The sequence below is a fragment of the Pagrus pagrus genome (genome assembly GCF_965226575.1).
Source record: "Pagrus pagrus genome assembly, chromosome: 19".
NCBI lineage: Eukaryota > Metazoa > Chordata > Actinopteri > Spariformes > Sparidae > Pagrus > Pagrus pagrus.
The window spans coordinates 1,983,047-2,001,411 of record NC_140203.1 but is presented as its reverse complement, the minus strand read 5'-3'; the positions used below and the strand labels follow the sequence as shown (position 1 = coordinate 2,001,411).

At 43.6% G+C, this 18,365-nt stretch overlaps 1 long non-coding RNA gene across 1 annotated transcript; it reads right to left on the bottom strand.

The window, feature by feature from the left end:
- Nucleotides 1–1,159: 1,159 nt before the first annotated feature.
- On the bottom strand, nucleotides 1,160–15,821 carry LOC311274677. Its single transcript, XR_014624778.1, has 3 exons — nucleotides 15,706–15,821; nucleotides 6,233–6,331; nucleotides 1,160–1,368 (listed from the first exon to the last, which is right to left on the bottom strand). It is a non-coding gene; the product is annotated as an uncharacterized lncRNA (long non-coding RNA).
- Nucleotides 15,822–18,365: the final 2,544 nt, after the last annotated feature.

Genomic DNA, 18,365 nt, shown 5'->3' with positions numbered 1-18,365 from the left:
TGAGCTGAAGGCCTCCGAGAAATGGAGGAAATAACAGAAACTAAACCACTCTGTGTTTTCACTGGTCGGCAGCTGTCAGTTATGCTTAAACATGTGAATTAAAACACTTGTGAGTGTTTTATAATCGTTCATAAAACGAGTTTTGAGTTTTATTGATGCAGCTACCGGATCTGAAGCCAGAACGATGCTTATTAAGGTTGATAAATCCTTTATTAATCACTCATCAACAGCTTACACATCATGCAGTAACGGCTCCACGCTGGAATTAAACATTAATGTGTGTATTATTGTGCCAATATTAACACCTCTATAGTTGTATTAATGTTAATAAACATTATATAAGGGCCTTATTACCTGTTAACTAACTTATTACAAGCACCTGAACATACATCGTTACCCCATTTTTGTTTTTACCCAAATATTGTGTCACAAAAACCGTTTTTCTCTGTGTTTTAATGTAGATGAAATATAAAAGTCGTCGCAGGACAGCGTGTGAACTCAACTCTAATGCAGACCGACTGTTAATTATAGATTCATACTGTAACACTGAACGCTTCTGTTTCTGCAGAGGAGGATCAGGAATGATTGATGATCTCTGGTTAAACACTGGTTTTATTTTCACGTGTCAGAAATGCACTTTACTACGTGACATTTATTACCATAAATATTATTTCTACGTCGACGTACACGTGAAACTTCAATCACCGGTTCATGAACCATAATTAAAACATTATCTGCATGAAATATGCTCGCTGCCATAGCAACTCATAATACACATAATGTATATTTATACAGTTAATCATGTAGTTTTAACATCCATATTATAATGTAGTTTAGATGTTTTATTGCCTCATTGTTTTTAATTCTGGTAGAAGTTAAAAAGCCAAATGAACGGTGGGAGAAAGTTCTCATAGTAATTTAATGTTGTTAATGTTTGTCAGTGTGTTTTTACATATATCACATATTACAGTATTACACTTTTTTGTTCATTATGATTCATTTTCAGTTAATTTAATATTACACAGTTTTAACATTATCAGTGCAGAACTTTTACTTCAAAGTGTTTTTATTGTATTTTATTGTTTCAGGCTGTAAATATGGAACTTTTGCAGCGAGGTGTCTTTCTATCAAACCAAGACAAAATATGTTTGCTGAGCGTTGTAGATCCAGACCTTCTGGAGGAATTAACACCCAGAGTCTCATCAGATTCTGCTCTGACCTGGAGCCGTTCACCGACGGGAGGAGAGCTCAGAGATTAAAAAGTGGATTTATCTTCACTCCTGTTTATCAGCCTGACTGCAGCAGTGATCCAGAGGTGACCTCCACTGTCGGGTGTTTCTGTTCTGTAATGTTGACTGCTGACTGGAGCTGGAGGGGAAATGGACTTTACTACATGAACGTAACGTTACAGAGAGGAGAGAGAGAACCAGAACCAGAACCAGAGTCCCTGCTGAGTGCTGAGCTCAGTCAGAGTTGACCTGAATTTAAAACATGGACACGTTGATCACTAGCGTTAGCTTACAGCTAGTGAACAGTAAAGTAAACTGGCTGTTTGGGGCGGATTAAACTCAAATGTTCCTGCCGTCAGACGGGCTTCACTATTGATGTAAACACCATCAAACAACCAACACTGCTGATGAAAATCTCTTATGTGACTCCTATCCTGGAAGTAGCGACAGGCGACCAGATGAAACACACTGTTAGCTCGAGTAAACTTGTGGATTTCTCTGGTCTGAACATTGTTGGAAACATCTGGGATAATATATCACAAAGGTCTCGTCGTTTATAGACGTTATAATGCAGAATTCCTGCAAATTATATCTCAAATCAAATGATCTGGACGTCTTACTAACATGTTAGTAATCCTGAAGTGTTTCAGGATGCGTGTGTTTCTCCATGTGCTCATTGTTCATGTACCAGCCACAGCGTATTTATGCAGAGCGTGTGCATTTACATATGTGTGTGCGATGACACATGCCCGTAAGTGTGTGCTCTCACACTCGTGTTTGACAGTTGGGAGTGTCGCTGTGACATTGTGGCCTCTGTGAAAAGACGTGAGCTGCAGTCAGTGTGTGTGCGTGTGTGTGTGTGTGTGTGTGTTCTGCAACAGGCCGGTGGGAAGAGAGACAGATTGCGTTTTAACAGCCATCGCTGTCATCTCCAACAGCTGTCCTCTTCCCATTCTCTATTCAGAGGGCCTGTGTTTGCATTGTCTCCCTCATGACCTCCCTTCAAAGACCCACCGAAGAGCGAGAGAGCGAGAGAGGGAGAGAGAGGGAGGGAGGGGGAGGATAAAAAAAGGAAAAAGTGAGTCGGAGCGTTGGACAGTGGAGAAGAAAATAGCAAAAAATGCAAATAGAGGCACAAAAAAAGAAAAGCGATGCGAGGAAGACGAGTGAATGGAGAAAGGCTGATGCCATGACAGAGAGAACATTAGATGCCCCAGAACTGTCTCCCATCTCTCCCACCATCCCTCTCAATTTCTCCCTTCCCTCCCCTCTGCTCTGAATCTACTGTATGCTCCCTTTTCTCTCCCTCCCTTCTTATTACAACCGCCACCTCTCCACCTCCCACCACCCTTCACCCCATCCTCCCATCTTGTATCTCTCCTCCCGCTCTGCTTCTCCCTCTCCCTCTCCCCCATCATCCTCCTCCTCCTCCTCCTCCTCCACCGCCGCTGCCCCGTCTCTCTCCCATGTTGTCTCTTATCAGGTAGGAGGAGAGATAAGGCCGCTATCTCGCCGTGCCAGGGCTTTGACATGACGCTTTAATGCATAATAAGTTCACTCATCTTTTAATCAATGCGGCCAAATGATGAATTTCTGAAGGGTTAACAGTCATTCATTGGCAGGTTTCGAGCTAAAAACACAGAGATAAGGTCTGCCTCCGCATCAGACCGAGTGCTGGATTTTGCACAGACAAAATATGCAAATCAGACGTACGTACAATCGCTGTCAGAAGCATTGTCTCAGCGCTTTCTCAACGTATCCGCTGACATTTTTCTATTAGCCGCTTCGCCTTAAATCTCTCATGAAGTAGTTGTTGCGATATTGTTGACAGATCTGAATGTGTTCTCTGTTAAATCTCTGCGTACGACCACATATTCAAGATTAAAATCTTTAGCAGCTACAGCTTTATTATCTTATGTTATTCTTCAGGTTAACTTGTCAAAGTGCACAGTCCAAGAAGGCTTTAAAAAACAATATCTGTAAAATATGCTATTTTTTAAAATGGGAATTTGGTGGAATCAGGCTTCTTAAGCGCGTCACGGTAATCCATATTTGACTGGATCATCGATGGCTGCAGAGCTGCCAAATCAAATACGGGAATAATCACACCATCAGGAAAAGATTAGCACTGAGGACACATTTAAGATAAACGGGAATTAAAATTCATTTTTTCTAAAAAGAAGAAAATCTGAACCTCAGTGTTTGTTTACCCTTGAGAACTTATGTGGTCAAAAATGTAGTTAATACCATCATTTTTATTATGCTAACTTGTGGTTCTCGTGTCCTCTCGTGTACTGTCGTCATCACGGTGGGTCGTCGAATCCCTTAAACGCAACTCAAGGAGACAAGAAGCGAGGTGTCTTCTGGAGGAGACACAGGTGTCTCCCCTCGTCCCTCACTCACATCCCTCTTTCTCACAGTCTCGTTGGGAGGAGCTGAGACTGGAGGAAGAGACGCGAGGGAGGTGAGCGAGGAGACGAGGTAGCATCATGAAATAATCCCTGGTAATAGAGAGCTGAAGTCATGATGTCACTTCCTGTTCCTCTTGCTTCTGCAGCCTCTCATTCAGCATTTAATCGATCATTCTCAATCTGCGTTTACTTTCCATATTCAGTGTGTTTTTATTGTATTTTATTACTTCTTTCTTAAATGTACATTTTGCAACTTCGTCCACCGGAGGGCTCTCTATCAAAACAAAACAAAAGATGTTTGCCGAGTGTTGTGTGCAGATCCAGACCTTCAGGAGGAATAAACCACGATTACTTTTTGAGCACAAAAAAAAAAACTACAGCTCCAATGAAAAAACTACAACCACGGCAGCGTGGGTACTGACATCGTCTATAGACACAAGCAAAACAGCCAGCATAAATGTACTTCGATCTGAAACGCTACCCGGTGTTTGCTCACTGCTGCTGGTGTGTGCTTTGTGCTAGCTGAGTTAGCTTGACTCAGGGGCTGTGTGCTTTGTGCTAGCTGCAGTCTGTCGCTGCGCCTCGTTCTTCAGCTCAGTGGCTTTGTACTGTGAGCTGTGAGCCCGGTGTCATCGTCAGCCATGTTTAACTACCTCATGTCTCACTCACATGTGAGAAAACATTTTTATAGTGATTGACAATGAAAACATTGAACATTGAAACATTGAACAGCTATTAAAGGCTCATCTAATCATATCATTCAGGCCAAATTAAATGACTGGACTTGCTTATTAAAGGCCTGTGACAGACACAGAAACTGGACTTGTCAGAATATTAGATTAATTGATCGCTGCTGGGATTTAAGGAGCTTTCCTACAAGTGTAACAAAAATTGAAGACCAAACAAAGCAGCTGGAGCACCTTCCTGTTGCTGAAATGCACAAGGTGGATAACATGACGAAAAGTACTGAGTAAGCTAGTTAGTCTAGCCTGCCAGCTAGCACAAAATTCAACTGCACACCGGATCCACCCAAATGCTAAATGCTGGAAGAGGACAGAGGACTGAGATGTGTTCAACGTCCAACGTTAACAGTCTTCTATCAACATTCGTCGTCTGTACAGAGCTTCAGTCAGACGCTCAGATGTCAGTCAGCAGTTGCAGGTGGAAACATCCACTCAGAAGATCGAATGTTACACAATAATTCAATCGTCTCTTTTTTAAAAAGGCAAAATGATGCAACACAGCTGCGCTATTTGTGTTTTATATTTTCTTACACGAGAAGTGAAGAGAATTCAAATACTCGTTGGACTTTAACTAATCCTCGGACTAAACTCGAGTCAGTCAGGTGGAGTTAAACTGATCACAAGAGAAGCCCTCCTGTTTCCTCACCACCCACTCTGCCTTTCACTCTTCAAACTCCTCCTCTGCTTTTTAGCATCCCCTCCTTCCTCCCTCATCCTCCCTGCAGTCACCCATTCAGCCTCCCTGAGTCCCTCCTCCTCCTCCTCCTCCTCCTCTTCCCCTCTTGATGGTTAGTTCATGGGTCACCCGGGTGACGGGGTCTGAGTTGCGAGATAAGAAGAGGCCAGAACGGCATTACGACACCCCGACACTCTGAGGGGTGACGCAGGGGTGGCGGCTGGATGCAGAGATGGGATGAATCATGAGGTGGGGGTTGAACGGGAAGGTGGGGGCTAATCTGCCATCGTTTGAAGTAATAATACATTGTGATAATCATCGCTACATGCAGAGAGAGAAGAAGGACACACACGTGCATGTGTGGCTGCTGCACACAAAAGACAGACAAACAGACAGGAACAACAAACAGACATTCAGAGAGAGGCTGATTCTTATTCTCTGTCTGTCTCTCACTGTAAATCACAGCTCTCTGTACTTCCACCAGCCGCTGCCCCTCCCTCCAATCCTGTGTGGATATCAGGCTGGTGCAGAAGGGCTCAGCCCAGCTGATAGCAGGTCCTCTGGGGGTTGGGGGTGGAGTGCTGAGGGGTGAGACATGGGTGGGTGGAGGTGGCGGTGTGTGTGTGTGTGTGTTTGGAAACAGCAGCTTAGGGACTAGGAGGCTTACCCTGCTCCCTCAGATATAGAGGTCAGGGGTGAGGTGGGGCAGGACGGCCGGTGCGCTCGGCTGTGTGTTGTGTATTTTTGTCTGACCGACTCTTCAAAAAGGAACAGTTCACCCAGAAAAGTACATTTTATTCATTATCTCCTCAAGTCAGGTGAAGTTTTGTAGTCAACAAAACATTTCTGGAGCGTCACAGCAAAACAGAGTTGCAGCATTCTGCTAAACAACTGAAGCAGCTGGAGACAACAACAACAAAAAAACCTTAAAATGGCTCTAAAATAGTTTGTGAAATGTGAAATGAGGCAAAACAGAAAATCTGCATGCAAGTTTTCTGCATGACAGCTACGTACAGCAGGTCCGGTGAGATTTATCCGTGGTGCCATGTTGCATTTTTTAAAATAATTACACTTCACGATCAGATTTGGTCATTTATGTTTCCTGATTGAGGCCCAAATCGTTCAGCCTGGATGATGACACATAACACATCAAGTGAACATCAGCTGCATTACCTTCTTCACTGTATCCCAGCTGCTGGACGATCTCCAGCCAGATATTGTCCTTGACCTGGTTGTTGAGGTGGTCGTCTCCCATTTTGAGCTGGACATCATCTGAAACAAAGGATTTCATTGGTTAAACATCTCCGCAGGCAGAAATCAGCTGACATCGAGGTCCGGCAGAATATTTTTCCCCAGCACGAATGTTCGTACGTTAATAAGAACCCATGAAATCATTTTTTTAAATATTTCCATGCAAATCTTCTGGACAAAAATCCATGCATGTGTGGTCGAGCTTTAGCTTAGCGGCGACAGTGAACCTTCTGGCTGTAAAGAAGCTGTACAGTAAATAACGTCTTTTAATTAAAAAAAAGTCATTTTACATTATACGCACTCTGTCTGACTAGATGCTGAAGGTCGCACGTCAAGAGTGTAAATAACATCTTTTCAAATCAATTTGGGTTTTCTGGATTATGCCAGATGAACTCTATGGAGCCAGCTAATGTTTTTTTTTGTCCCCAGCTACTTCAGTTGTTCAGGAGAAAGCTGCAACGCTGTTTTGTGAAACCTGACTGTCAATCAGTGATAGAAAGAGTCCTGAAAATCTGTATTCAGGCAGGAATACAGTTAAAAGTGTAAATTATTCCTCTCTCTCAGAGTATTAGTTACTTTTTAACTGTTGCATTAGTAACAGTTTTGTGTTTTTTATCCACATGTCAGGGTTTTCATTGGCCTGTTTGTGATCGGACGACTTTATTGGCCACGATATGATGCAGATAAAAGGTTTAGAGTAACTAAGTAGATTATATGGTGTAATGCATACTTAAGTATGAACTTAGATACTTGAAAAAGTACAAATACCCTTAAAAAATAGATTTAATGGCAGTAATCTGAGTAGCTGTGATTAGTTACGACTTTCCGTCTGCAGATTCTGACTGAGTGTTTTATTTTTGCGTGAACTTGTCCTTTAAAACGCGTCCTAACTTCTGAAAGTCCTAATGTGTATGTTCTGATTGACTCTGCAGGTCGTGGTCACAGCGGTGAGCTCAGCAGACGAGCGTGTGCGCAGGTGTAACAACTCATAAAGAGAAATTGTCCTCTTTTCTTCTTTTTCCCAGAGTGATTGTGGAAATATAATCAATTCGGGGGGACACTTCATCTTGTAGCAAAATGGCAATTTGACCCCTGCAGAGAGCAGGTCTGATGTGACAGTGAGCGGTGTATTGTCACAGGTGCAGAGATGCTACTGAGCCACATGCCGGCATTAAAAAGAAAGAAAGCAATTTCCTTTGTTTGGTGTCCGCTGGCGTTTTCCTCTCGCCGGGGTTTGACGATACTGAGCTGAAGTTTGACAAAATTTAATGAAGATTTGTCTTGCGACTCTTCGTCTGGGTGCAGCAGACTCAGACAGAGATTTACTCCTTAATAGCTCATTTGTTGTCGTAATTTTTTAAACATCTGCTTCTCGTAAAAACGACAAAAATAATTGAGCGGTGTCGTCCAAAACACAAAATCACAGAAATGTAACTGTTTTCTGGTCCGACACCGCTGTGGGTCCGGTTTGGTTTACGCATAGAAACCATGGAAGCAGCGTGGGTCGGCTTAAAATAAAAACTTGGTTACGGCTGGGGAACGAGGTGAACATGGTCAAATCACGTTTCAAACATCAACATTTTGTCGACCAATCTTCTCTTCGCCGCCGCTGATGGACGAGACTTTAGCTCCCGTCACCTCTCCGGTTTTAAGTCACTTGAACATAAACAAACATTACATGAGTGACTTATTGTGTTTTTTCTTGGGAGAGAAGTCTTCAGTTAAAATAGAAGACTGTCAACGTTATTTATTTTTGGTTACTGTTCCCTCGTCACCATTAACACACACATTGCAGTTTACGTTGAGTCGTCGTCCTCTGCTGTAAACACCAGCTCCATCCACACAGAAGAAAACCCTTTATTACCTTCTCTGCTTCTTCAACACCTTCACATGGCAACGACTGCCAGAGAGAGATTGTTGTTATGGAAAAGAAACTACGATGAAGATGGTTGGGTGGCAACGCTTTAGTAAATCACACACATTTCTAAGACAGCGGGTAGGACATCCCTACCTTCCCCCAAACTTCTACCTTCGTTGCTCATCGGGCGCTGAACCTCGTAAAATAAGAAAATGTAGGGGTGAAAATCTAAATCTGCTTTGAAAGGGAATATTCTCAAAAGCACATTGTTGAGGGGGACACTGAAGATTGCACCATGTCTCTGCTCATGAACTCACTCACTCTGCCAGCTAAGGAAGACACAGCTGCTCACCGTGGGACCACTGTCTGTTTAAAGACACATCACAACATTTTCCAGCCAAAAACAGGCATTTCTAGTGGGATGTTGGGTCAATTTCTAGCTGTTTCCTGTGGCGACAGAACCCGGTAAACCAAACCATGATGTTCTCCTAACGCTTACCAAGTGGTTTTGTGCCCCAAACCTACCCAGAGCTTAATCACAGCCCAGTCACCAGGACATATTGTTAGCAGGTAACGTTTCTGCCAACAAAGCTTCCGAACAGCCGACCGCAACACCTGGAGATGTTTCCCTCTGTGATCGAAGCGACCAACACAGGTATTTTGAAAAAAAACAGGTGGTTATTTTTACCTAACAACCTAAAAACTGAACCTGAAGAAATGCAACATATCAGAAATGTTTGCATTTATTCTGCCGAGCGGGTTGGACGTAACCTAAAGCTAACCCAAACCGAAAAAGACCAATGTTAACTGTACGTCTGTGTTAAGGAACATCCAGGCCACACATCCACATCCACACCCTCACTTTACTTGTGTTTGTACATAACATGGGTTTACTGGACGTAAATCATAAAGCGCAGACTTACAGTACGTTATATGAACGTAAATCCTCGGGGATGCTGGACTGGTAAATGCTCACTAAAAGCATCAAATGTGCGTTAATCCGCTGCTGAAAATAGTCCCACAAATGCACCATTTTCTTGTGTTTGCTAAAAGCTACAGCGTCTTTGGCTTTTTTTTTTTTTAACCCCTCGACAGTGTGTTTTTTAAATTCATGTGTTCAGTAGGAATTGATGGTTCGGGCCGTCTCTCAGACTCCTCCACACATTGTCAGTTTGGTCTTTTCATTGATTTTGTTGACAATAAGAGAAACTATAGCACAAACACCGGCCCTGTGCTTTCATAATTTCTTTTTTCTGCACTGCTCTCTTTGTTTCCTCTTGTATTTCTTCTTCTTCTTCTCTACATTGTCATCTACCTCCCAGCTTCTTTATTCTCTCACGCCTCGCAGTTTCTCTCTAATATACCTTTACGACGCTGCTTCTTGCTTCTATAGTTTCTCTAACCTGTCCCCCTTCTCTCTCTCTCTCTCTCCCTCTTCTTCTCTCTCTCTCGCCATTTCAGCTCCTGCATTCTTATCTCTGTGTTGCCGTCCCCAGTAATTATTATTATGTGCTGCAGAGATAATTCGAAAGCTGTGAGGAGAGAGAGGAGGAAAAAAAAAAAAAAAGGGATGAAAGAAACAGTGGCTGTGGCTTCCTGGGCTGTGCTTCTCTTATCTGACCTTGGGCAGAGCCACTTATTGTTAGGCAAATCTCATGTGCAGAAAAATGGAGTGAACGGCTGTGAGAGCGAGTGAGGTGGCGGTGGCGGTGGCGGCGGCGGTGGCGGTTGGGGAGGGGATGATGGTGTGGGGGGGCTGTCGGGAGGGGATAGAGAGGGAAAGGGAGGGAGAGAGTGAGGAGGAGATGGATGGAGGTGGAAGGAGAGACGTCAGAAAGCAGCGGGTAGAAGGAGTGTTTTATGGAGCGATAGGGAAAGAACCGAATGGCAAGAAGAAAAAAAAAGAGGAGAGGGATAGAGGTGTAAAAATGCACAGAGAGGTAAAAAAAAAAAACACAGGCAGACGTATACACAGGCCCTGAGATACGGGAGGGAAATGAAAAGAGAGGATGTGATGAGGAAGAACATGAAAGAAAAGAGGAAAATGAGAAAGACTGAGATGAAATAGAAATCATTTTCACGGCGAGAGAGCGAGGGGAGAAGGGAGCAGGGGAGTTTAACGTGGGCAGGGGGGGTATCCAGTTTTCATTGCCTAGTGAAGTAGACACTTTGGGCTTGTTCAAATAAATCCCTCTGCTGAAGAGGACTCATATAAAATCAATCCAGTTTTTGTTTGGGGAGAGAGCGTGCTCAAATTTGTCTATGCTAAATTGTACTTCTTGTTGTGTGCGAGCTTTGATTTGTGGCTTCCTGTTCTACATCCCATTGACTGTAGCTGCTTATCGTCTCTCGCTAACCTCTCCTTACTGAACAAATATAATATAAGCATGACAGCTGACATTTTGTATACATAAGAGCATTTTCAGTGTGCGGTAAAGTGCGCTCATTGAACCCTCAGGTTTCTTTGCGTCAGAACAGTTAACAGCGAGCGGCTGCAGGTGATCCTGAAGTTAACGCGTCTGGCTTTCGAAAAGCTGCACGGCGAGCACGTACGCCTCGCGAAGGAGAACCATAAATTCCCATCAGCGGCGTCCAGGCCCACGAGGGGCTGATGTGTGGCCTTTTCCGCCGCCGCAGCTCGGCTTCCTTTAATTACAACCCATTCTGCAGGAACAACAGGCTGTCCTTCCACCAGATTTAAAACGACGTGCTTCTAGTAATTAATCGGCCTGCGTGTCCTTCACAAGGTGCAAAGTGTGTGTGTGTGTAGGTGTGTGTGAGTGTGTCATTCTCTATTCAGAACCACCAGAATAAAAAGAAATCAGCCCCTAAAAATATGAGGAGCACGTTCTTTGTGTGGTCAGAGAGAATTCTTACATCTCATGATGCAGATTTTAAATCGCTTCACGACGTAAAGGCGAGTGTTCACATTCTTTACCCAGGTGAAAGCAGCGAAACGACAATGTGAAAAATACTCAAATACAAGTAGAAGAAAAATGCATTCAAAGTTTTAAAGTGCATAAATATTTTTGCACTTGAGCGAGAACATTTTAACATCAGTGTTTTTCCTTTTACTTAGTGTGAAGTTTCAGGTAGAACGTTTCTGATAAATCTGTTATTTCTAATTTAGTATTTCTAGTTTATCCGACAGCGTAATGCTCAGTGATTATGAGTAAAACAAGCGTGTAAGCCGACAACTATCAGCTATTTTAGTAACTGATTAATAGTTCAGTTGTTTTTTTTATACTTGCAGGCTCCAGGTTGTTACATCTGAAGATCTGCTGCTCGTCTTCATCACGTTTGACAGTGAAAGAAATGAGTTTCAGTTTTTGGACCGTCGGTCGAACAAAACAAGCAGTTTGAAGACGTTGCATGAAGGCGACGTGATCGACGCTTTACACGACTGCCTCTTTAACATTTCATGGGTTTAAATGAATAATTGATGTCTTAATAATTAGTTGCAGCCAGAGTTGTCGCAGGAGCTTTTTAGATGTATTTTCTTTCTTCCAGCAGGTGAATACAGACTTCTCATTCTGTAAGTCCATCAGTCGTTTCTCTGGTTTGCTTCACTGCAGTTTCTGATATTTTCAGCTCTCCCAGGATTTCTCCTCCCCGTCATCTGTTTCCCTCTGTTTCTGCACCACTTCTCTGTCAAAGCCAGAGATTTGAAGCTCTCGTGTTGCCCCTGGCAGGTAAGTAACCTGCAGAAAAATGGGCTCAAAATGGCAGGGGAGCCTTGGACCGGCTCCACGCTGCCGACTGGGCAGGCGTTGAGCGGAGACCTCGCTGTGCACTCTGCAAGGAAAGAGGTGAATGTGACGCCACGTTTCCTATCTGCTCTCTGACTTTCCCGTATACGAGCTGACCTCTCCCGCCCACCTGCACACCTGTTCCCACTTCCCCAGTAGCTTTGCAGTATATACGGCACATACAGAGGCTACAGGCCCATTCCTATTTATTCTCTGCCAGATTGTCTGCTGTGCTTGTTACTCATCGTTTCAGCCTTCAGCCTTCAAAAGGCAGGCAACTTCTGGATGTCTGCCCCTTTTCTGTCTGGTGTCGACCTTCTCCTGTTTCTGAACGCAACTAAAACTCAGCTTTTAACTTTATCCTACAGGTGTCTGAGTATTTGCATGATGCGTTTGTGTCTCTGTGTGTACGGTTGCATAATTACGGCTACAATGATAGCCCTGGTTAGTTTGCAGAATATTTGTGGTTGTTACGAGGATTTTTCATCTGTCTTTATGGACAAAGAGTTCTCAAGAGCTCTTTAAAAATTCACTGAAAACAACTGTCACCCCGCGCTATAAATACGACTCGCTTCAAATACAAAAACACTGGATTCAAAATAAAGTCTTTCTTCACCTGAAATCAATGTCATGTTAAAGGAACAGAGGAAACAAAGGAACAAAAATTAAACTTCAGTCATCATCTCCTCCCTCCATGCTGATATAAAGTCAGGTGAAGTCTCGTCGTCCACAAAACATTTCTGGAGCTTCACAATAAAACAGAGTTGCAGCGTTCTGCTGAACAACTGAAGCAGCTAAAACGTAAAAAAACAACCAAAAAAAACATCAAATGGCTCCAAACAGCTCATTAAACATTTGCCAAATTTACAAGAAGACCAAAATAATGAAGAATTTATCAGGCGGCATTTTAAAACGTATATAAAGTTTCTCCTAACTCAACAACTCCCTAAATTGAACAATTTTTAAAGGGAGTCTGGTGACTTTCTCCACGGGGACAAAGAAGTAGCCTATAATGGTTACTGTTCGGTGTATTTGTAAAGTGTGACATGTTTAGATCAATAAAATGTTTCTTCTTTCATAAATTGAGTGTAAATGGTGAAATCAGTGTAAACAGTGTGTTCAAACAGCTGCTAAATGTTGGCAGGTAAGACTTTAGCACTGTAGACACAGAAGCAGACAGGCTGGTGCAGCCATGCTGCCACAAACTGACACTTTTTACAAGGAAACAAACAACTTACTGTTTTCATTTAATGCTGAAGTTACAAGAAGGAGACAATGATTCAGAAACTGTCATAGGTAGCGTTTCATAATGTTTATAAAGTTTTATGCTACTCAACAACTCCTAAAATTAGCTGATTTGTTGAGGGAGTCTGGTGATATTGTGGATGATAGTTGGATTCATGTATTACATTTTATTCTGAATTTACAAGAAGGCATCAATGATTTTGAATTTGTCGTAGCCGTTTCACAAAAGTTTGTTGAGTTTCTCCTCATGGAACAACTCTTAAAATAGTGCGATTTGTTAAGGGAGTCTGGTGACGTTCTGGTTTTGGATCAGTTGAAACAGACGGTGTGTTCACAAACATCTGCTGCTGACATCGGCAGGTTAAGAGAGTCGGTCGACAAACTCCTCCAAATCTTGGAAATACATCGGGACACAGACGCTTCACACTCTCAAAGTCCGGTTTCATCTGGACTTTACGTCGCTCCTGTTATCACTGATTCAGTCATCAGCACCACGCTCCCTTGACCTCCCACCCTGTGATCTCCGCTCTGTCCCCCTTCAGATCCACCAGGACCCCCTGCGTCCTCTCCTCCCTGTCCCCCCCTCCCCATCCCATCCTCCCCCCTTCTCCGTCCTCCTCTCCCGGCAGTCCACCCCTGCCGGCTGCTCAATTCAGCTCCTTTAACCGAGGAACAAACAAACAAAACACCCTGGGGTAATGAGGCCACCTCGGGGAATAGAGGGAGTGAATGGAGCCCCGCGTATTGATGTGGGATTGACCATTATTGAGAGGAAAGGAGAAGAAAAGGAGGGAAAGGGAGGAGATACGGAGAGAGGAGCTGTGATCTGATGGAGTGGATTGAGCCGTCTGCTGCTGGTCGAGTGAGAAAAAAAAAAGGTGACAAGACAAAAACCCTGATCACTGACTCGGGCAATGAGATAACCACCTTTAGGGGCATTGTGCTCAGAGTGGTGGTCTGGATTCAACTACGCGTTCCCACACTATGAACAGGACCGGACGGTGCGGCTGCATGTGAGGGGTGACGTGACCGCGGTGACCCGAGGGTGCAGCGCTGTGGTGGACCTCATCAGCTCACATGATCAGAGGAGGCTGACGGCGCATTCAGTCGCAACAAAGCAGGTTCAATGAAGCGTTCACCGACACGTAGTGCGATACTTCGTTTAAATGTTTTCATTTATAGAGGATTAAAAGTTCGTAACAACAAGATAAAAATAATGAAGCAAGTCGCACCTGATTCTGACCGACGGGAGGAGAGCGCAGAGATGACTTTTAAAGTTTGGGGTGATAATATTCTGACAGATTTACAAAAGTTTTGGTTTGTTCACGAGAAAGTTTTCTGGATTTACAACTCATTTCTGCAAACGTGTCAAAACTTATTTCACATTGCAACTTTACATTTCTTTAGGTACAAATCTATGTACGTAATTTCAAGTCAAAGCAAAACAAAGGATGTTTGCTGAGTGTTGAATCGGGTTCTGATCCAAACCCTCAGGAGGAATAAACACCTGGAGTCTCAACAGATTCTGCTCTGATCCAATGTGAGGAGAACTCAGAGATTACTTTGTAACTTGTGGGATTAATGGATGTGGATTTAGTGGATTTATCTTCACTCCTGTTTATCAGCCTGACTGCAGCAGTGATCCGGAGGTGACCTCCATCGTCGGGTGTTTCTGTTCTGTAATGTTGACTGCTGACTGGAGCTGGAGGGGAAATGGACTTTACTTCATGAAGGTAACGTTACAGAGAGGAGAGAGAGAACCAGAACCAGAACCAGAGTCTCTGCTGAGTGCTGTCCCATTTTTCTCAAACGTTCGATTACAGCTAACGTACCGTAAAGTAATCTGGCTGTTTGGGGCGGATAAACCACCACTGATGAAAATCTATCCGACTTGACTCAGACACAAATGTTCCCGACGAGGTAAAGTCTTAATGTTTTATTCACGTTTTGTTCCATCTCGACTTTGTTACCCTGAGTAAACTCGGGTCTGGTCGTTTTTAGACATTTAAATGCAGAATTCCTCCATATTATATGTTTAAGTGTTATTCTTAATGAAAAAGCGGGTCAACTAGAGTCACCTCTCCCGAAGTCGGTTTGATGAGCTGAAAAGCCTTTAAATATAATCCACAATAAAAATAAGATGCAACTCGTGTTGTTTTAATCAGACAGAATTGATCAACTAATTGTTTACTTTCACAGATAGTAGCTCAAGTATCGGTATCCTCCGTTGCTAAAAGCTAATTAACCTCCTCTGAGGATGGCGGTTTATTTTTTTCTTTAATTTCTTCGGAGTACTTCAGATCGACCCTGTTGGATTATCAGAGTCACGGTGTTGTTTTTCTGTACAAGCCTCTCACATGAAGTGCTGTTCTCCTGCTCTTTGTTTTTTCTGGTTACAGGATGAAGGTGTGGACTGTACAGGTGGCTAACAGAGTCAACGTGTTAGAAATCAGACTCATCAAGTGTGACACGAGGTGTAAGTGCACAACGCATTTAGCTTGAAAATGTATTAAAAAGGTTAGAAAAAAAACAGGAGCACGTACCTCACAGCTCAGCCTTCGTCGTGGTCCCGTCACCTCAGCTTCATTGTGTTTGTGTTGTCGCGGCGTCCCTCCTGCTCCTCTGCTCCTCACCAGCCTGACTTCACCTCCACACCTGGGCTGCGTCTCCTTCGTTAGCTTAGCCCGGTGTTTTTCCCCCGCCCGCACCTCATCCCCTCGTTAGTTCACTTTGCGTTAAAGTCGGCTACGGTTCAGAGTTTCACCTGATCCTGCTGTTGTGTCTGTTCGTTGTGTTGCCATTGATCCTGAATTAAAGGTGCGATGTGTAAGAATTATGGTTGAAAAACTCAAAAATGGTTTAAAATGATCAACAGCTCTAATTAGCAGCTTCTTCTCTTGATGTGCTTCACCCCTTTTTTGCATGAGTTGACTCGTGGCCAGTTCTTGCATATTGCACCTTTAACTTTATCCAATGCACTTCCTGCCTGTCGTCTCCTGCATCTGAGTCCACCGTATCTTCTCCATCATGGCAGCTCTGTCTCCTCCTTGTCTCCTCCTTGTCTGCATGCTACAACATGTGACTAAACAGCAACAGGCAGGAGGGTCATCGATCTTTAGAAACGTGTAATGGAAGCAGAGTGGCGTGGTCCGCCAACAAAGGTTGAATCTGGGTCAACTTTTGCTTCGTGTACTGTGATGTCATCTGGCAATGCGTCTGTGTTGACCAATCAGAAGTGCAAACACGCATGCGTGACATTACGAGGTAACATGAGCGATATACTGTTTGTTTGATCTGCAGCCCAGTCGTCAGAATAACGTGATATATTTCTGTGATGCGTGTCGAATCAGGACTTCTCAGGAAGTTAATTAGGTTTTTTTTCCTCCTTATAAGTTGCAGCAAAGATCGTTTCGTAAATATACACTCATTCTGAATTTGACACTTACAATACGTTTACTTCCCTCAGTAAAATGTCCTCAGCGACTGTGTTCAGTACGGACACACGGGACCGGCCACATAGTTTCCACCTCTGTTCAATCCCATGTGGCTGGTTGCAGCTTTTATTTTGAAAAATACCAACCAGATATCATCAGCGCCGCTTTAGTCGAACAAAGAAATCAGTTCTACTGGTTCATTTTTTTCAAATCAGGCGATCCACAGGAGGCTCTGACATCACGTCGTAAAATAAAATGCACCTAAAACAAGATTCAAACAGATTTTATTAACTTCGCAGCCAATGATGCTGATAATTGTCACAGCCGTCATTTGTTAAAGGAAATCTCATTATGCATCCTTTTGAATTTCTGCTCATTATCTCCGCCCATCACCCACAAGTGTTGCTGCGTGCACGACACTCCCTGTTGTCTGCAGGCGAAATGTTCTATTGTCAGCTTATTAAACTGCGACGTCTCTGACAAAATAAGTTCCACGTTCCCTGAAGACCACCGGATTAATTTGGTATTCTAGTACACCTTGTTGGGTTTTGGCACTGGCGGACCCCAAAGCAGAGAGACGAGGACATGTGCAAAGTTAAAAGGTTTATTTTAAAAATTAAAGAGGAATGACAAAGAGGTGAGCAGGAGGAGACGAGCTGCAGGGACGTAGCAGGCAGCACAGGAGTCACGAAGGAAAGGTCGCCGGAGAGTCACCGGAAGAGACGAAACAACGTGGCACCGAAGTGAAGTGGAGAGCAGGGTGACGTAGTGGCTGTTGATGAGTCTGATGAAGCTCAGGTGTGTCTCTCTGCTGCAGCGGCAAGCCACGCCCACAAGCACCTGCACTGAGAAGGAGCAGGTGAGGGAAAAAACAAACACGAACAAGGCTGACAGGGCGCACACCGCGACACAGCTGGTCTTATTCATTCAGTTCATTGAGTCAAAATATTTGTTTTGGTGTCAAAATGTAAAAAAAAAAGCATTTCACTAATGTTCTTGTAAAGTTTATAGGGTCACCAGAGACCTGAAGTATGACTGAGGTTGTAATGAGTGTGAGATCTCTTCACTCGCTGTGTGTTGGATGCTGCTGTTAACAGGTGTCTCCCCGTTACTGTGAATAGATGAATAAATAATGGCACAATGATGAAAAAGTGTGTTTACATGATGTTTCACCTGGGAGACTTTTAATGACTCTGCTCTGGAGGTGAAGTCGTACCTGAGGCCACTGATGGTGACGGATTCGTCTCTCTGCCGTGTAAAAAAGCAGAACTGGAGATAAAGCTCAGATGACATGAGATCTGACGGGGACGACGATGGAGATGCCATCCGAGCATTGGTCCTGAGAGAAGTCCGGACCGATGAGGGAGCCTTTCATAGTTGACTTAGACTTGTGAAGCCCCCAAGATCTGTCAGATGTCCTGGAAAAGCTCGGTCTTCAGCAGGAAAAGGAAGCGTCACAACTTCTGAAAGCTAATGATGCTGTTACCACCGCAACAAACGTTCTTCTTTACGCTGCCTTTGTTTATTTACACCGAACCAAGCGACGGTGGCATAACGCTCCCTAGTGTGTGATTTTAGATGACATGCTGGCGTTCTACAAGCAAAAGAGGCGCGAAGAGCATCAGCGTCTGAGGTAAACGTTCGTTTATCGGTCATTTCACAATATATTCTCTAAAAATATTTCATATTTTCTTATTTTCCTTACGTAACAGAAAATACAACCGTCCACTTCATTCAAACTGGACACAAACTGAACCACAGTCACCAGA